Genomic DNA, 22174 nt, shown 5'->3' on the forward strand with positions numbered 1-22174 from the left:
TTCACCTCTATATACATAATTTATTATATATCTCTGAAATGTATGGATATTTTCTTACAGTCACAATGTATTATCACACCTAACATAGATAATGATAAATATTTGGTGTCATCTTATAACTAAGCCATCATAAAATTTATCCAATTATGTCACAAATGTCTTTTCACAAATGATTTATTCAAAGCATTATCCAAACAAGTTCTGCATATTACATTTGTTGTTATTCCTTTTTTTCATTCTAAAACAATAATCCCCTCCTTTCCTTCTTGCCATTGACTTTTAAATGAATATGTCTATTTCCCTGGAGAATGTCCTAATATAGTAGATTCACTGCCTTGTGAAATCATTTACCTTGCTTACATAACTCCTATATTTCTTTAAATGGAAGCTAGTTTTTAAATTACATTTGAGTACAACTTTTAGATTTAAAAAGTAGACATAGGCTGTATTGTTTGTTTCATCTTGAGGGGACACTCAATTTTTGGATGTCATTTTTAGTGATTGATTGGTGAGTTCACGTGGTGGCAGCCTGATCCCTCCATTGTAATGTTCCCCATAGATCCTTTAATCAATGCTTTCACCCATTAAAGGTCATTGACCAAATCAATTATTTCATTAAGTGTTGCAAAATAGTGATTTTCTAATACTTCAATATTTCCCTATTTATTAGGTAGAATTCCTGTCTGGAAAAGGAGAAATTGCACTCATCATCTACAAGCTAATTTAATATCTTAAAATATAGTCAGTAGGTTTTAAGCAGAAGAGTGATATGGTCTGACTTACTGTTTAGATGCATTGTGGGCTTCGGGAGAGCAGGTCAAAAGGCAAGAAAACTAGTTAGAAAGCTGGAGCAAGACTGAAGTAAGAAATAATGGTGTACAAGAGAAATATTTTAACGTTGGAAATAGTGAGAAGTGGTCATAATTAGGATATGTTTTAGAAGTAAATCCAAGAGGACTTGAAGGATTGGATGTGCACTGTGAACGGAAGAAAAAACAAGAATACCTCCTAGGTTTTTGCTTAGCAAGAGGGTGTAATTTACTAAAATAAGAAACATTTGTGGAGAATGGGTTGAAAGAAAGTAAAGTGGGAAGAATTCAATAGTTCTGTTTGATCATGTTCAGTATATTTGGTCTATTAGATACCTAAGTGGAGATGTTGAGTAAGCAATATCTAAAGTTCAAGCCAGGGCCAAAGATGTACATTTTCAGAGATCTTTTTACTGTAGTATCATATACACCAAGCAAAGTGTATATATTATGAGTACTCAATGAATTTTTTAGCATTTCTGAGTCATAGGGCATAGATTTATTGTTTTATAAGACGCTATCAGTTTTCCAAAGTTGCTATCATAATCTGAAGATATCAGTCCTCTACATTCTCACCAACCATTCTGTTTTTTATTTATTATTTTGTTTTTGTTTGTTTTAGCCATTCTGATGGGTACATGGTATATTATTGTGGTTTTAATTTGCATTATGTAGTGACTAATGAAATTCAGCAAGTTTTCTTGGTTTTATTGGCCGTTGGAAAGACTTTGTGAAGTAACTGTTTAAATCTTTTGCCTATTTTCTACTTTGTTACCATTTTGTTGATCTGTGAGAATTCTTTAGCTTTTGTTTTTTTTAAATTTATTTTTAAGTTATAGTTTACATACAATATTATATTAGTTTCAGTTTTACAGCATAGTAATCGGATATATATGTCTTACAAGTGATCACCCTAATAAGTCTAGCACCCACCTGACACCATACATAATTATTACATTATCGACTATAGTCACTAAGCTGTACTTTACATCTCCATGATTATTTTTATAACTGACAGTTTGTACTTCTTAATTTATCTTTTTACCATCAGTCATTTGTTAGTTTTGTGTCTTGCAAATGCCATGTCCCACTTTGTAATTTATCTCTTAATTCCCTTAATGGAACCTTTTGATTAAAATAAGTTCTAAATTTCAATATAGTACATTGTGTCATTTTTTATTTGATGATTAGTACTTTTAAGAAATCTTTGCCTATTTCAAGGTAACAAATATATTTTCCATGTTTTCTCCTAATTTTTTTATTGATTAATCTTTCGTCTGGAATTGATTTTTGTATGTAATGTAAGTTGAGTCAAGATACAATTATACCCGCTTGCATATTTGATTGAGCCAGCACCATTTACTGAAAAAAAGCATCCTTTCCCTAATGCAACATGGTATCATTTTGTCATGAATCACTGTATATATGTATGTATATAATATTTTTATTCCATTCTATTTAATTAGTCAATTTATCTATCCCTATATCCATGTTTTAATCATTACAGCTTTAGGTGTAAATACTTGGTAGTATAATTCTCTAGCTTTGCATTTTTTAAAAGTAATTATCATGGCCATTCCTTACAGATGAAAATTTGAGAGTCATTGACCTTTAAATGGTATTTTAAGTTTTGCAGTTATTGAAATAATGCTCAAGGAGAGGGTGTAGATAGAGATCAGAAGGCCCAGGATATAATGTAAGCATTTCAACAGTTAGAAGTAATATAAGAAAAGATAATCCAGCAAACGAGGCCCCGAAGACACACCAAATGAAGTGGGAAGAAACCAGGTAAGTCTAGTATTATGAAATAGAGAAGAAAATGCTTCAAAGGGAGGAAATGTTCAATCATGGCAAATGCATTTGAGAAGTTAAAATAATGGCTGAGAACTGGCCACTGGCTTTGGCAATATGTAGGTTATTGGTGTCTTTGATAAGAGTTGTTTCAGTGGATTTCTGGAGATAATAATCCTACTAGAATGACCTGAAGCAAAAATAAGTTGAATTTATATTGCTGATATTAAAATAATATAATATAAAACTAACATAGAAGAGTGGTACTAGTGTCAAAACATAGCAAAGATGGTAAAATAGGAAAGAGGTTTTTAATAACAGCAGAACAAAACAACAATAAATATTAATCGTTTACAATTTGCTAAGTGTTTTACATACTTTCTCATCAAATCTCATTAACAACCTCATGACCCAGTTGTAATCATTATTTCCATTTACAGATGTCAATACTAAAACATAGATTAGCTCATTTACCCATTGTCAGAATTATCAAGTAGTTGAGTGGGTTATGAACCCTGATCTACACACCTAACTTCTATTTTATATTGCTTCTCCCTGATTTACCACTGCTCCATCCTATATATTTTTCACATATATTCACAACCATTTTTTATTATACATAGAATAAAACATTTATTATGCTAAAGAAGATTTTATTTTTCATTTTCCCAAAACACTCAAATAGAGCATGGCATAGTAATCTGGCACACAATATAAACTGATACATGCAATCCATAATCCTAAAAATGGTTTTCTTACTTTGGTACTCCTTAAAAACTTACACTTTTAAATTACCTTTATCAAAATTATCAAGAAAAAAAACAACAAAAAGGGGTTATCTCAGAAAAACTTTAATGTAAGAGATACCTCAACTCCTAGAAACTGGAAGCTTTCTATAGAGGAAATATTTGAGGGGCCTCTCTATGACTGAATTTCACACTTCTGTTTCAGGTTTATACTAAAGGTAAGTCTAATATTGCATCTTTCACTGTAGGATCTCCATTAAAATTACATTTCAAGTGGAAGGAAAGGGGGTAAGAAAAGAAATAAAATTTTGCTGCAGGTCAAAATTATTCTACAACATGCAGAAATGGTAAACATTTCACCATATACTAAACAAGACTTAGAGCAAGTAGAGGGGAGCTGACGTGTATAAATACACACTTCTATTAGATGAGCAGACAACCTGGAGTGATAGCATCAAGGTCAGTAGCCCTTCAGAATGGGTGTTGAAAGTCTATAAAGGTCTTTATGTTAAATCTTTATGGTCTAATTAATCTTATATTTATAGAGGATATATTCATGTTTTCCTGGAAATGGTCTCCCAAACCTGAATGTCTTTCAAGCACAATTTAAAACATGGTAAAAAAATTTCCTTCCACATTAGCCAGCTTTCCATGATTTTAAATTTCGCTCACTTGATGCCCTGAGTGATGCAACTCAGTGGGTTGAGCATCCTTCACAAATTGAAAGGCGGCCTCCAGTTCTACTCCTGGTCAGGGCTCATGCCTGAATTATAGGCCAGATCCCTGGCTGGGGCCAGGCAAGAGGTAAACATTATTTCTGTCCCTCTCTCACTCTGTCCCTTCCCATAGCTCTAAAAAATAAATACATAGAATTTTTAAAAAAATTCGACTCACTTGAATTGTCTGGATGTACAGCCTAGAGCAAGAACTTCATGGCTGCACTGTTTGCACCAGACTTAATGGAAAGAAATCATTCTAAGACAACTTTAAAAATCAGTCACTATTTTTATTGTTTGACTTATACATTAACTATGACATCATAGCTTTACTACTTTAAAAACTTGCACAACCATAAGCCCCAGTGTTATCTGCAGATAAGTTGAAATATTTTTTACAGTTGGAAGCCTTTTCCTGTATTCTACTGTTTTCTCTGAAAGCATTGGCATTGAAAATTCAGGATAAACACACTCTGTCTCATCTTTCAGGAATACTTTGGGATGCATGTGCAACAGTGGAGACAGGACAGAATGCAGGCAAGAAGGTTTCAACTCAGAGCCTCTCCCCTCAAGAAAAGCACTTGAGAAGCTGACAGCTAGTGGGGAGGCGGGTTAAGGGATGGAGGGACTAAGTAAAAAGGAAAAGAGCTCATGGATGTGGACAAGTTTGGTGATTGCTGGGGGAGGGGTGAATACGTGGACAAAATGGTAATGGGAAAAATACAATAAAGATTTAATAAAAAAGAAGAAATAAAAGCACTTGATTCATTCTCAAAAATTCCCATTTCTGATTGCTTCTGGTGACATGGCAGTCTTGATCCCCAAGGCCCCCGAGGCACCATCCTCTGTGGCTGTGGGTGGCCTTGGGCCCTCCTCCCAGCCAGTCCCTCACCAGGGCCTCCTGGACACCACAGGACACCCCAGTAAAACATTCTTCTTCAGGAGCAAAGAGCAGATCCATAGTCTTGATCTGAGCCACTGTGGAAGCCCAATTTTTTCTTACTGATTCTTTCAAAATGGAAACACTTTAGTGCCATTGTGAAGCAAGAGGTTAGCCTCACTCAGATCACTTTTCATTTCCAATAATAACATCTCATTTTGTAAATTTCCATGCACATAAATTGTAGGCTTATTCATATTCACCCAGCAGGGCACACATGATAGATGAGGGCTCTCCTGTGTTAGAAAGTTGTGTAGTAGCTTGTCCAAGTCCTCTCCCCGCAATTTTGTGAGGCAGGTGCTGAAAGTACCTCTTCTGTCCCTCATGCTGTGTTCTCTGATGCAATGAGCCCCAGGAAATGCCTGTGTCACTCAGTGGAAGGTCTTTAATATATATCTTAATATGAACCTGAAGTGCCTATTTTAGAAAAACTCTCAATGACAAGCCACTTCAAGGAATTGAGGTCAACTTTACCTATGGATCCAGTATTTACAAAGCCCTCCCAGGAAAGTCAGCCTGGAGGGGTCCTTGACATATAAGATTCAGTCCTAGGTGGTCAGAGAGGTCACTTGCCAGCAGGTAAGGAATCTCAGCAGATCTTGGAGCTTTGATAAGAGAAGACTTCAACTGAATTTATAGGCACTACAGGTGGATGTTGAGCATTGTGGAAGCCATGATGTACAGGTAGGGGAAGTTGATATGCAGCCACCAGGCCAGGTGGAATAAGAGCATCCTGTGGGTCAGCAGGCCATTGCAGAAGATCCCCATAGGACTGAACAGTGGCTAAGCATGAGAGCCAGACAGCCATCACTGTCAGAGCTGCCACCATATAGACCCATGACTGCTGCCCACCAACTGTGCACTGACTGATATACAATCTTAATTTAAATCTACAAAATGTGTGAATTTGAAGAATATTCATTGCCCTTTCTTAAATAATAAAAGCCATTCAGGCTGTATCTGCAGACTGTCTTCTGCAAGGAAGACAAAAAGAATTTCTGTCCTGCTCCTTTGCCCCTAATATTTCTTCCCATCAATCCCTAAATATAGTATCTGGCAAATGGATCAGGTTAAAGAGGACAAAAAAAAACCATTATATGAATAGCCCCGTCTCCAAATCTGCCATATCTCAAGAAATAAGTCCCTTCTAACTGTAGATCTTTGTTGCTGTAGTTGTTGTTATATTTGGTATTAAAAAGAACTCTATTAGGTAAGCCTCACTTACTGCTGACTCAAAAAAAATAAAAAGCTGAAAGTAAGGGAAAAGACAAACTGTATCCAATGAAAAAAGACATTACATCACCTAGGACAGAAAACACAAAGGCTTGAATAATATTGTGGGTGGAAGCAAAGCTAAGAAAATAGACCTAGGTATCCTAGCAAATTGTTCACAATGTGAATAATGAAGCTTAGTTCAATTTACACCATTTTGATCATATGGTAAAATCAAATAGTTAATTTAGCTTAGCTATTGGCACTCAATGATGAATTTTCTTTTCTGACACATTGCTAGATAATATCAAACAATATATACTCAGATAATTAAACTTTTGAAAAAAGTTTGAAAAAATAAACTATGCTACTCCACCTTGCCAAAATAACAATAAAACCATTAAAGATGTCTAAACAGAACTCTAACCATCCAATTAAGAATTTTACATTTCTTACTGATGCATAAATAGCAGAAAGGATAGGGAACAGTCCCTTATCAAAGCTGTTTGATTTTCAAAGAAGACATTTTTATATTATATTATTCATGTCATCAATATTATAGAGTAATATATAAAACAAAAAAAGAGGCAGGGGACATTGAAAGAAAGAGAAAAGGGGTGAATTAACAAAGAAGGAAATGGAAGTCTTCTTTAACATTCATGGCAATTCTCTGGTTTTCAAATGAAGAGCTTACCCCAAAACAAATTTCTAAAGGGATGAAATAATTCATTTCAAAGTTTCACCCAAGAAAAACCTTTCCTTTGATTTACATCCTATGAGCTCCTATAAACCCAGCTCTGCACAGTGGCCTGATACTCTGGCACTCAGCTACCATTATGAGTTAATTACACCTTTTTCTGTATACCTAGCTCACTTTCCAACTATCTATTACCCTCTCTTAACCCCTACCTCCATTCACTTAATCCAAAAATAAAGCAAAACAAAAAGAACATTGGAGAAAGCCCAAATTTTTGCTGACTTTTAATATATCGAAATGATATGCTAAATGTCTTAATCTTTCCAATTTACATGTTATGAGGGCTTTCCTGAATAAACTCACCAGAATAGTCTTGATTAGACATCTTTAGTCTTTCATAATTTACCTGAGGAAAAACATTCAATGTCATGACCTTTGAGCAGAAATGCAGAATCAAGCTATATATTCCTTAATCTGCAATTGCCTTTTACTTCTCTGATATATCCATTATACCAGAAATCAGAGGGGAAATCTCTCACAAAAATGGTTTAGCCATCTGTTGGGACTGGATTGAGGTAAGCTACTAAATAGAAATTTTTATTTAAGGCTTCATATCTACATTCATTTTCCCCTCTCTTCTTTCTTGATGACTGTTTTGTCACCACAAAGGAATTCCATGCCTTCATATTGCATTTTAAGTACTTTAATAAACACCTCGTCACCACCAGTGCGAAATTTCACTTATATTTTCTCCCTCTCCTAACACTCCACTACCAAAATTATCCCTCCTCTCTGAGCAAAGAATGGCATATTCTCAAAACAGCTGCTAGTATTATAAGTAAACCAATTTGTTTGATATTCATCACATAAAGGTGGAAATAACTAACTTGATACCCATTTTCCTTTCTCAGCCTCACCAGAAGTATTTGTACTTGTCAATTCATATGAATTTCAATATACTATGACTTCAGACTATGTAACCAAGTTAAGAGGTTTCAGCAAGTTAGGGGATAATTCAAATACAATAAAATGAAGGGAATGAAAATAGGATGCTCTTCCAAGAAGACATTGAAGAAGGGAAAGCTGCAGCTCATGGAAGAAGTTGAGTAATGTCAATGTTTTCTTTTTGTTTTTCTTTGTTTATTTGTTTGTTTGGTTGGTTGGTTATGGGAGCCTATAGAGTGAGCTGACTTGACCTTCTTCATTGGCTAAAAGGAGCAGCCAATAAAGGGAGGTGGAAGTGGGTAGAGAAATAAAGCAGAGAAATTTAAAAATTGATAGATCAAGATTGGAGATGAAGAATACAGTAACTGGGTGGTAGACAAGAGATAGCTCAAAGGCACAGATTAACCTTGGAAAATAATCAGGTAGAAATTGGTGGAACAATATATAACTTTGGAGAAAAATGGAAGAAAAAATTTTGAGGTCCTTAGTCTTTTATGGCATGCAGGGAGATAAAATAACACATATATTGATGTGGTATGAATGAGAGGAAAGGACAGTCTGAAAATATGTGATAGTGTCTAAAGCAGCAATAACGAGAGACTAGAATAGAAAGGTCACTAGGCATAATAAAAGGACTGCTAACCAATACTGACAGCTGAATCATGGTGAGAAAAATACATATTTAATGGTGCCAAATTGTTACATGATATAACCATCATGAGCAACTTAACCAAGATTGGACTACTGAAGAGGAGAGTCAAGATTAATGGATGATTGGACTGATCTAAGCCTGAGAATGTTTAGGATAGCTGAGGGAAATGATATGAAGACACAGGAATTGGGGGCTGGTGGAAGTATCCACATGAGGTAAAGAAGGATATGAAATCAAAAGTGAATGATATTCTGGCCAAATATGGACAGGCAAGGCTTGAATTCCTCAGTGAGAATAATGATCTTTTTAGGGGTAGAGGTAGAAATACGCAGAGTTTAAAATTGCAGTTAGAAGTAGAGCAGTTAAATTATACAGATTTTGGAAACAGATCATGAATCAAATCATTAGTTTCTTGATCTATATGCCTGTGTTACTTTTGGATAAATTTATTTGACCTCTATAGCCTCACTTTCTTCATCTGTAAAATAGTGATAATAGTAGTGTTTACTCCAAGTATTCTTAAGTTGTTATAGAAGGCAAAGCCTGGGGTGTGATCTTTAAATTGAGTTGCTGGAGTGGAGTAGAGGTGGTTAACTGCAAGACTGGGTGAGGTGTTGATTGACTCATTGGTATGGTTATTTAAATTATTTAATTTAGCCAAAAATCATAAAACATCTTGAGGATCAACTATTGACTCCAAAACAAGTAAATTAGCATTAAATTAATGTAGCCAGACTTTTTAACCTATTATATTGCATAAAACAGGACAAAGTCAATTCCACTGCTAAGATTATACCCGAAAAATCCTGAAACACCAATTCAAAAGAACCTATGCACCCCTATGTTCATAGCAGCACTATTTACAAGAGCCAAATGCTGGAAACAGCCTAAGTGCCAATCAGAAGCTGAGTGGATCAAAAAACTATGGTACATTTACACAATGGAATATTATGCAGCAGAAATAAAGAAGCAACTCCTGCATTTGCAATAACATGGATGGAACTAGAGAGAATTATGCTTAGCAAAATAAGCCAGGCAACGAAAGAAAAATATCATATCATATCACCTGATACAGGAAACTAATGAACAACACAAACAAGAGAACAAAATTGAACCAGAGGCATGTAAACAAGGAACAGAATAACAGTGACCAGGGGAAGGGGGGAGGGAGAGAAGGGGGTTAAGTAGGGGAAGGAGTTAGTAAAGGAACTAGTATAAATAACCATGGAAATATACAATGAGGTGGGGATTGACTGCGGGAGAAGGGGTGGGCTGGGTGGGGGGAGCAATGGGGGAAAAGTGGGACAACTGTAATAGAAAAACAATAAAAGTAAATTTAAAAAGAAACAGGAGAAAGTAAATGAAAGAAAACATGACTTGTTAAGTTGTAAATATTTAAATTTTTTAAATTTAATCTTTATTATATTTTTTCCTTTACAATTTAGTCCCCTTATACCTCCTCCCCCCAGCAATTACCACACTGTTGTCCATGTTCATGAGTCCTTTTTCCTTTTTTCTCAATCCCTCCACCCCCTCACCCCCTTACTAGCTGTCATCTGCTCTCCATTATATCTTTTCCTTTGAACTAAGTGTAAATCCTTTTCAAATCTTCCTCAAACAGATTTACTCACAAACATAAACATTGTCATATCACAATTCTTTTAATATGGGCTTACAAGTATATCACCTTGAATTTAACTGTTTAGGTGGACTCACATACATACATTGTAGAACGAGGGTCTAGGCATTTATGTGCACTTAGAAAAGTAGGTATTTTAACTATCAGAACAATAACAGCTTTCAGAAGAGAAGAACAAATGTAGAGAGGAAAAGATAGATCTAAGTGGTGCAAATTCAGTTACTTTTACTTCCCTTGATTTAATGAATAGTACATGTTCTTTGTAGATTGCTGATGTAGGTATTTAAATAAAGGAACATCTGCTCTGTTTTATGCCTAAGGCAGGCAGTCATGACAACTAGAATGTAGAATCAGTATAAAAGCCCAAGAGATGCCCTGCAAACATGCATTTCCTCTTTGTTCACATATACATAACAAACCATCAGTTGACAAAAATTCAGTCAACCCAGTTACTTGTTATCATATATAGACCAAATGACATGGTCTGACATGAACCATTTCATTTTTCTCATTTCATAGCCTTCATTTACAACTGAATTCTCCATTATTACACATTATTAGTATACTAAGAGTAGATTTAAATAAGTAACTAAGGAGATTTTAATGGGCCTCTTTATTTTTTAAGTATATTTTATTGATTATGCTACTACAGTTGTCCTAATTTTCCTGCTTTGCCCCCCTCTGGCTGGTACCCCTCTTCCCTCCAGCAATCCTCCCCCCTTAGTTCATGTCCATGGGTCATGAATTTAAGTTCTTTGGCTTCTCCGTTCCCTATACTACAAGTATTCCCTCGTTTATTGCAGGTATTACGGTTCTAGACACCCCCACAAAGTAGAAACCTTACATTTATTCTACACTCTTAAACCTACATAACTTTAACAACATACATATACAACACCGCAAAATCCCGTGATATAGAGAAAAATCCGCGATAAGTAATTAAATATATTTTTAAAAATCCCGCAACACAGTGAGGTCATGATAAGTCAACAGGGATATGGAGAGGGACTACTGTATTCTTATCATCACCCTATTTTCTAGCTAGCAATTATGCTTCTTAACCCCTGCACCTTTTCCCTCATTATCCCCCTACCCATGCCCAGCTAATAATCCTCCAAATGATCTCCTTATCTATGATTCTCTTCCTGTTCTGGCTGTTTGCTTATTATTTTTTTTTATTCAGTTGTTGATATTTGTGAGTTTGTTGGCAGTTTAATGTTCACAGTTTTTATCTTTTTCTTAAATAAGTCCCTTTAATATTTTATGTAATAATGGCTTGGTGATGATGAGCTCCTTTAGCTTCACCTTGTCTGGAAAGCACTTCATCTGCCCTTCCATTCCACATGATTACTTTGCTGGATAGAGTAATCTTGGTTGTAAGTTGCTTTTCATCACATTGAATAATTCTTGCCTGTCCCTTTTTGCCTGCAAAGTTTCTTTGGAGAAGTCAGCTGATCATTTTATGGGAACTCCTTTGTAGGTAATGCTCTACTTTTCTCTTGCTGCTTTTAAGACTCTTTATCTTTAACTTTTGACATTTTAATTATGATGCATCTTGGTGTGGCCCTCTTTGGGTCCAACTTGTTTGTGATTCGCTGTTCTTACTGAACTTGTATGTCTATTTCCTTTGCCAAATTAGAGACATTTTCTTTCATTATTTTTTCAAATAAGTTTTCAATTTCTTGCTCTTCCTCTTCTTCTGACACCCTTATGATTTGGATGTTGACACTTTTGGAGATGCTCCAGAGTCTTCTTATACTGTCCTTGCTTTTTTGAATTCTTGTTTCTTGTTTCTGTTCTGTTGAATGTTTATTTTTTCCCTTTGTTCCAAATCATTGATTTGAATCCCAGCTTCCTTCTCTTCCCTGTTGGTTCCCTGTGGATTTTTCTTTATTTCACTTAGTGTAGCCTTCATTTCTTCCCTTATGCTTTTGCCATACTCACTGAGTTCTCTGAGCATTCTTATCACTACTGTTTTGAACTCTGCATCTGATAGGTTGGCTATTTCCATTTTGTTTATTTCTTTTTCTGTTCTTTCATTTGGGCTATATTTCTTTGCCTCCTCAATTTAGCAGCCTCCTTGTGTTTGTTTCTGTGTATTAGGTAAAGCTGCTTTGACTCCGTGTTTTAGCATACCTGTTAAATTGTGTGGGGTAGAGCCTTATGTATTCACCAGGGGGGGGGGCAACCTGTTTCACAACTTTGGGGCTCTTTGGGGCTCTTGGGGGGAGGAGGACTCAGAGAGGGGATAATGCTGCTGTCTGGCTTCTGGAGGTTTGCCTGGAACTTGCCCCATTTCTAGTCACTTTACCCACTTTCAATATGTGACTGGCATCCTTCCAGATAATTCCCTGGTGGCAAATCCCAGAGTGGGTGGGTCTGCATATGTTTTAAGTTAGTGTGGGCCCCCCTACTTTAAAAAAGATTTTATTTATTTATTTTTAGAGAGGAGAGGAAGGAAGAGAGGGAGAGAAACACCAATGTTTGGTTACCTCTTGTGCCCCTCCTCCAACCGGGGACCCAGCCTGCAACCCAGTCATGTGCGCAGGCCAGGACTCAAACCAGTAACCATTTGGTTCATAGGCCAGTGCTCAATCTACTGAGCCACACCAACCAGGGCCATGTGGGCCCTTTAAACAGAGTCTCTGAAATAACTGACAGTTTCTTCTGCCACCCCAGCACCCATTGGTTTTTACAGTCCAAAGTTATAGGGCTTTACCTTCCCAGCACTGGAACCCTGCACTATGCAGTCTAGCCTGGGGCTGGGATCACTTATTCCCAAGGTATGCCTCCCGGTTTTTATTTACCACATATGAATGTGAGACCACTCATCCCACCACCACCATTGCCTCTCCATGCCACACCTCGCCTCTCTACCCTGACTTCATGTCTGGATGAATGTGGCTTCTTTAAATCCTTGGTTGTCAGACATCCATACAGTTCGATTTTCTGACACTTCTGGGTGTTATTTGTTTTGAGATTACTTGTAATTCTTCTCGTGGTTGTGCAAGGAGGTGAAGCATGTCTACCTACTCCTCCATCTTGACCAGACTACTAAGCCTCTTTACTGAAATAAAAGTAACAATCTCATTTAATATTTGCAGGCTATGGCCCATAGTCATATCAAACATTTGTCTTCTAATTATTGGACGCATATACCATTACACAGACTGGTCAAAAAAGATGAAAAATAAAGAAGGATTCTGAGCTTATTATCTTTTTTCATGGCATGTCATCTCCATGAAATACCCCCTCTCATTTCTGCAGATTGAATCATTTTCTTCCTTCAAGTATTAGGTTCAATGTAATCATCTCAACAATCTTTCTACCAACTTCCTCTGAAGTTCCAACCATGTGCTCCAGTGTGTTTTATGGAATCTATAGTTTCTAGTTAACATTATGACATTTTGAAGGAATGCCTTATTTTCTCTGCAATATTTTAAGCTATTTCTGATGAATAATACATATTAATGACATTTTATTCCACATTGTCTAGTTCAGTGCTCTACACATATTAACCCTTTAATAATTATTCACTGAAGAGACAGTGAAGCACATTTCATTCTGCAAGAATAAAACATTTTCCTTTTTTTTCAAATATTTTGTAAATGAGAAATTTACACTTTGACTTTATGATAGACGCATTTCAGTCTTTTTTATAACACAAACTAAGCTAGAAGCGTATCACTTTCTGTTTCTTAGTTTTTCTCTAGCCCTTTCATTTGCCATATTGCCAAAAGTTCTGATTGAATTTTTCAACATGATCATCTCTGACGTTTTGTGTATGATCAAAAGGGGAAAGGTATAAAACCATATTTCATACATATAGGACCATGTGGAAAAGATCAGAATATCTGGTTGGTAACCTTCTATCTACCCATAATACCACTAAATGAGATGATTTGGCCTACCTGTGGTCAAAGTGACAGAAAAGGTGTAAATAGTTTTATATGTTGTCAATTCAAAATTTTCTCATTGATAATTACACAACCATCATTCTATAAAATGTCAGTTATATAAACACTTAAATTAAAAGTAAATGAGGTCATATACTATATTTTCAGTTATGCATATTTTATTTACCCTTTTTTCTCTGCTTGAAATATATTTACTTCCAAACCATGTCCAAATGTTTACCCACCATGTGTTAAAAGCTCTTTTGCTTATAATGTCCACCCTAATTCCATCAGCCAAAAGCGGCTTTTCCTTCTTTTAACTTTCATAGCACTTTACCTGTGTCATTTCTTTCTGAATTTTTTATTTTTACGTTGTGTTAAAGGTATTTACATGTATATATTATCTTCCTCACTCACTAACTGGCTCCTTGAGGTCAGACATGACATAGCTATGTATGATTTATTTTGTATGCTCTAGGTGCCTAGTACAATATCTTACACAGAAACAAATCAATAAGTATTTTATCATTGAAAAAATTAATGATCTGTTTTCAAATAAGTCATTTTAGGCCTAAAAGCATTTTGTCATTTTGTGTATTATTTATTTTATTCATTAATCCACTCCTTTATTCATTCATTCACTCAAATAAAATTTATTAACTAACTATTATATTCTGGACAATGTTTTAGGAACTCTAAATATGACAGTAAGTAAAGCAAAGTATTTGCAGTCATAGATATTACATTTTAGTGAGGAGAGACAGAAAACAAACAAATTAACACATAATACAACACATTGTGATAAAGGATGTAAAAAAATGCAGGAAAAAGAAGAGAGGATTAGTAAGGTATCATTGAACAACATGGTTACTGTAGTTAATAATCCTATATTTTATATTTAAAAGTTTCTAAGAGAGTTGATCTTAAAAGTTCTCATCACAGAAAAATAAAATTAAGTATGTGTGGTAATGGATGTTAAATAGATGTATTATCTTTCATGATATATACAAATATCAAATCATTATACTATATACCTGAAATATAATACTACATGTTAAATTTATCTCAAAAGTAATAAAATAGAATAAAATATATTTCTTATTTTATTTTTAATTATTTTTTAGTTACAGTTTACACTAAATATTGTTCTGCATTAGTTTCAGGTGTAGAGCATAGTGGTTAGGCAATCATATACTTTACAGAGTGGTCCCCACAATCTTTCAAGTACCCACCTGGATCCATATGTAATTATCACAATATTATTGGTTATATTTCCTGTGCTGTAATTTACATCTTTTTGACTATTCTGTAACTACCAACTTATACTTTTTAACCTTTCACCTTTTTCACACAGCCCCCAGTACCCCTTTAAAAAGGAATAAACAGACTCATAGATACAAAGAAGAGATTGACAGTCGCCAGGAATATAGATTTCTAAAAATATTCTTTAAAGATATAATATCAAAAGTAAAGATTTTATTTAGAAATAAGCAAGCAGATTTGGATTAATCAATTCCAACAAAGTGAAATTTAGATTTAAAACGTTTAAGAGCCCAACTGAATACTAGCTGGAGAGAAGTCTTATAACCACGGAGAGACAGAATAGGCCACTTCATCACAACATGACTGGCAGATGATTCCATTTCCCTCCAAGTGGCATCAGCCTGAGGTGAAGCAAAAGCCCTTCCTATAGGAATTAGTCTGTCCCATCCTCCATGATTAAGTCTGACAGCTGATCACAGATTGAATAAATTAAGAACTAAAGGAGACAGACAAAGGAAGTAGACCTCTGGTAGTCTCCAACAGGCTGCCTAGGCCCAGAATGGTACACGACCTGACACCACCAGGAAAGGATCTAGGAAGTACAGATCAATCTAAGAAGCAGCAGCAAACAAGAGTCATAAAAATGGGGAAACAGAGAAACAATGCTCTATCTGAAAGAAAGGAGGAATCCCTAGAAAGAGTGCAAAATGAAATAGAGGAAAACAAACTATCCGACATGGAAATCAAAACATGAATTATAGGGAAGTTCAACGAGCTCAGTGAACTCAAAGAAAACTACAAAGAACTCCAGGGAAACTACAAGGAACTTACTGAGAATTACACCAGCATGAAAAAGGACATAGAAGCTATCGCTAAGAGCCAGGAAAATGAAGAATACAATTTCTTAATGGAAGAACACAGTAGAAGGAATTAAAAGCAGGCTAGAGGAAGCAGAAAATTGAATCAGTGAGCTGGAAGACAATGTAGAAAAAAATGACCAGACAGTGCAACAAAATGGAAAAAGAGTGAAAAAGAATGAAGCGGTTTTAAGAGAGCTGCAGAACAACATGAAATATAATAACATCTATATCATAGGAATACCAGAAGGAGAAGAAAAGGAGCAAGAAATAGAAAACCTGTTTGGAAAAGTAATGACAGAAAACTTCCCTAACCTGATGAGAGAAAAAGTCAAGCAAGTCCAGGAAGCACAGAGGGTCCCAATGAAGATGAACACAAAAAGACCCACTCCAAGACACATCATAATTCAAACTGCAACATTGAAAGACAAAGAGAGAATCCTAAAAGCAGCGAGAGAAACAGCTAATAACATACAAGGGAACTCCGATAAGGCTATCATCCGATTTCTCAACAGAAACACCACAAGCCAGAAGGGAATGGCAAAAAATATTCCAAGCAATGAAAAACAAAGGCCTACAACCAAGACTACTCTACCCAGCAAGACTCTCTTTCAAAATGGAAGGTGAAACAAGGAGTTTTCCAGACAAAAGAATGCAAAAAGAATACATCTCCACCAAGCCAGCACTGCAAGAGATGCTAAAGGGTCTGCTTTAAGAAGAGAAAGAAACAGAGAAAGACAGAGAGGAACACAAGTATAAAGGGGAAAATGACAATAAATAGGTACCTATAAATAATAACCTTAAGTGTAAATGGATTAAATGCACCAATCAAAAGACATAGAGTAGCTGAATGGGTTAGAAAGCATGACCCACATATATGCTGTCTACAAAAGACCCACCTCAGAACAAAAGGTGAAGGGATGAAGAAAAATATTTCAAGCAAATGGACTTGAAAAAAACCTGGGGTACGTCAGATAAAACAAATTTCACAGCAAAGGCCATAAAAAGACACAAAGAAGGATATTTCATATTCCTCGTATCGTATCGTATCGTATCGGCAGCCGTCCGTCTCGAGAGACGATGGTGTAGCTTCTCAAGAGTCTATCTGCACCGCCGAGAATGGTTGTGCAGTCCGACTCGGGAGTGACACGGTATCTGTCTCCTCCCGTGTTGAATCGACATCTTGCGATGACGCTGGAGTGTCCTCTCCAGTGGAGCTGAAGCTACAGAGCCTGGGCAGGGTGATATGGAGGGTCTGCTGCTGCCCATGCAGCAGACCCCCCCTCTCTTCGCAGCTGAAGGATCCAAGGGAAAGACGGAGTCAATACAGCTTGGCTTCAGGTGCGCCGCAGGAGTTGCCGGTGTTGACTACAACGTCAAACCGCCTTAGGGACTCCGGCTCCGGATTTTCTGTCGGGGTTTACTCCCTTAGCCCTTCCCCTGAAGAGGTATGCCGCAAGGCAGCGGAGGTTTTTTGGAATCAGAGTTTTCCTTCTCTGATGTGCCCTGACTGGAAGATCGAACCAGCAACACTTAGCTCGCAGGCCGACGCTCAATCCACTGAGCCAAACCAGCCAGGGTATATATTCTATATTTCACATATAATGGAATAAACAAGCAACAGTAATATGTCTTGTGGGAATTATATATGTACAACAGTGGAGAATCTTGGCACACACCACTTCAGACAAGTGATCATGGTTAACATTACCCGTAATGCATATCAACATAATGTGCTCTGAGATGAGATTCATTAAAAATGCCTAGCCCTGGCCCTGGCTGGGTTGCTCAGTTTGGAACAAAAAATTAGATGTTTCTCTTTCTCTCTCTCTCTCCCAATTAAAAAAAATGCCTAGACTCCATCTAATCTTGAGACAACATCAAACAGCCAGATGAAAATACTTTCTCCAAAATAACTAATCAATTTTTGGAAAAGACCATCACGATGATATAACTATTGTAAACATATATGCACCCAACATAGGAGCACCCAAATATGTAAGAAAAATCTTGAAAAACTTCAGGAAGGATATAGACAGCAACACACTGATATTAGAAAATTTTAACACCCCATTTTCAACAAAGGACAGATCTTTGAATCAAAGTAACACCAAGGATATTGAGGCATCGAACAACACTGGAGATCAAATGGACTTAATTTATATATATAAAACTTTTGACCCCAAAGAAGCAAAATATAGATTTTTTTCAAGTGCACGTAGACATTGTCAGAGATAGACCACATGGTAGGACACAAAACAGTCTTCAACAAATTCAAGTAAGTTGAAATTATATAAAGCATCTTCTCAGATTATATCAACCATCTTTTCAGATGGCTTGAAACTGGAAATCAGTCACAAGGAAAAAACTCAAAAACATTCAAACTCATGGAGAATGAATAACATGTTATTAAATAACACAGGGTAACAGCTTTTAACATAATTCTTGTTGAGTTCAATTTTTCAGCTGTTTTTGATATAAATAGGCATGCTGATTTCAAAACTGCAGTTAGTTTTCTTCTATCATATCAAGTTTTTCTCTACAGCTTATTTTAATATGACCATTCTAGGCTGGATTGAGCCTGGATTGAGGAAAGCACTAGTGCTCTCCTATTGGCTGACAGCAAACCACCCTTGAGTAAGAAGGGGTGGGGGATGACCTTGGAGACCAGTGATAGGTTCATACTTGTCTAGGTATTCAGTTACACATGAGACAGTGTGGTGAGAGGCTGTGTGCCACTCTATATAGTGAATCATATTCTGAAGTGTAGTCTGAGTTATTTTCTGAATACAAGGAGTTAGCAGAATTTATTTTTCTATTTATATATGTACTTATTTCCTTTCCTTCAGATCATGTCTGCCTCTGCTATTACTCCTCCTAAGTGCCTAAACAACCCTGATTTGTCTTGTTATATCTGTGGCAGTTTCACCATTCCCAGTCAAAGGACAAACATCAGTGACTTGTCAGGCACGCCTATTTTGCATATTTTAAAGTAAAATTTGGTGATCAAGATAAATCATGGGCCCCTCACGAGGTCTGAAAGCAGTGAGTCGAGAGTTGAAGGATGTGGATGAAGGGAACACGTGATAAATTGACATTTGGTATATGTATGGTTTGGAGAGAACCCAGAAATCATTCAAATGACTGTTACTTTTGTATAGTGAAAACATCAGGATATAACTATGAAAATAAATGTAAAATAGAGTATCCTAGTCTACCATCATCTATACACTCAGTGCCTCATTCAACAGAAATCCCAGTGCCAGTTTTCATTGAACTACCCTCTTTCAATAAACTAATTGATAGCAAAAATGAAGATTTTGAAATTGAAGATGACTCAGTTCGTAAGGGATTTGATCAGCATGAGTTCAATGACTTGACATGAGATTTGGGACTATCCAAAAGGCTTCATAACTCCTAGCATCAAGACCTCATGAGAAAAACTTGCTTGAAAAAGGAGCAAAGGCATCCTACTTTCGATCAAGAGAAAGTGTCTTTCTGCAACTGAATGATGACTGTTCACTAATAGCTCAAAGCAGAGCTTGAAGTGTGTTCTCCTCCACAATGTCAATTTATTTTGTGCAGTCCCAATTGGCCATTCAATTTGTATTTGTGAAGAATATTAAGACATAAAGAGAGTCATTGATCTGTTGGGATATCATAAGCACAATTGGATCATCTGTGTTGACTTTAAAATGGTCTCCTTCCTTCTTGGTCAGCAACATGGATACACTAAGTATCCCTGTTTTCTGTGTATTTGGGACAGCAGAGCTCATGAGAAGCATTGGGTGGAGTCCAATTGGCCTCCAAGGTCTAACCTCAAACCTGGTGATCCAAACATTCTACATGAGCCACTTGTTGACAGAAAGAACATTATATTCCGACCTCTGCACATAAAACTGGGTCTCATGAAGCAACTTGTTAAAGCTTTGTCAACTGAAGGAGACTGTTTCAAGTATCTTCTTTTGGCATTTCCTAGACTCTCATTTGAAAAGATAAAATACCTTAATATGTATGTTTGGTAGCAGAACTTTATTACTTGTAGACAATTTGACTTACAGTAAAAATATATAGCTTTTATATGAATAAAATAACTCTAAATAAGCAGTATATTCAGGTAACTTTTTAAAATTTTCCTTAGAGTGTTTATTTTTTATTATTTTTGGGAAAAAGGGAGGCTATTCTGTACCTTAAAAAGTTGACATAATAGAGAAAAACTGGGGTCATTTTTGGATTCAGATGCCAAAAATCAGTCAAAAACAGTGTCAGATTTAACTCAACAAAAATTGTCTTCCCCAGTGTAATGAATGGGTTAACAATGAAATCAAGGAAGAAATCAAAAAGTTACTGCAAACAATAATAATGAACACACAACAACCCAAAACCTATGGAATACAGTGAAAGCAATCCTGAGCGGAAAGTTCATAGCAATATGGGCCTACCTAAAAGGGATAGAAGAATCTCAAATAAAATATCTAACACTACAGCAACAATAACTGGAGGAACAACAACAAACACAGCCCAGAGCAAGTAGAAGAAAAAAAATCATAAAGATCAGAGCAGAATTAAATGACATAGAGACTAAACAATTAAAAAGGTCAATAAAACCAGAAGCTAGTTCTTTGAAAAGATAAACAAAATTGACAACCTTTAACCAGACTCATCAAGAAAAAAAAGGGAGAACCCAAATTTAAAAAATCAGAAATGAAAAAGGAGAAATCACAACTGATAACACAGAAATACAAAGGATTATAAGAAATTACTATAAACAACTGTATCACAAAAAATTTGACAACCAAGATAAAATGGACAAATTTCTAGAAACATATAATCTTCAAAAACTGAATCAAGACAAAGCAGAAAGCCTGAAAAGGCCAACACCAACTAGTGAAATTGAAGCAGTAATCAAAAAAATTACCGGTATACAAAAGCCCTGGACAGGATGGCTTCACAGGTGAATTTTACAAAACATTTAGGAAAGAACTAACTACTTTCTTTCTCACACTATTCCAGAAAATCCAGGAAGAGGGAAGACTCTCAAACTCTTTCTATGAAGACAATATTACTCTAATTTCAAAACCAGGTAAAGACACAACAAAGAAAGAAAACTACAGGCCAATGTCACTGATGAACATAGATGCTAAAATCCTCAACAAAATATTGGCAAACCGGATCCCGCAACACATAAAAAGATTATACACCATGATCAAGTGGGATTCATCCCATAAATGCAAGGATGGTTTAATATTCGCAAATCAATAAATGTAAACCACATAAACAAAATGGAAGACAAAAATTACATGATCATATCAATAGATGCTGAAACAGCATTTGATAAAGTACAACCACCATTTATTATGAAGACACTCAGAAAAACGGTAATGGAGAAAGTATACCTCAACATAATAAAGGCAGTATACAAGAAACCTGAAGCCAACATCATATGCAATGGGCAAAAACTAAAAACGTTTCCTTTCAGATCAGGAACAAGACAAGGATGTCCATTCTCTCCACTCCTATTCAACATAGTGTTGGAAGTTCTAGCCACAGCAATCAGACAAGAAAAAGATATAAAAGACATCCAAATTGGAAAAGAGGAAGTAAAACTGTCATTATTTGCAGATGACATGATAGTGCACATAGAAAACCCTATAGACTCCACTAAAAAACTACTTGACCTAATAAGTGAATTTGGCAAGATAGCGGGGTACAAAGTCAAGGTTCAGAAATCAAAGGCATCTCTGTATACCAACAATAAAATATCAGAGATAGAATCTGGAAAAAAAATCCCATTTACTATAGCAACAAGAAAAATAAAGTACCTAGGAATAAACCTAACCAAGGAGGTAAAAGACCTGTACTCAGAAAACTACATAAAACTGAAAAAAGTAATTAAGGAATAATTGAAAGCATATACTGTGTTCTTGGATGGGAAGAATCAACATCATTAAAACACCCATACTACCCAAACAATTTATAGATAGAACACAATACCTATTAAAATACCAACT

This window comes from Furipterus horrens, unplaced genomic scaffold, assembly GCF_987537825.1.
Source record: "Furipterus horrens unplaced genomic scaffold, mFurHor1.1.pri manual_scaffold_17, whole genome shotgun sequence".
Classification (NCBI taxonomy): Eukaryota; Metazoa; Chordata; class Mammalia; order Chiroptera; family Furipteridae; genus Furipterus; species Furipterus horrens.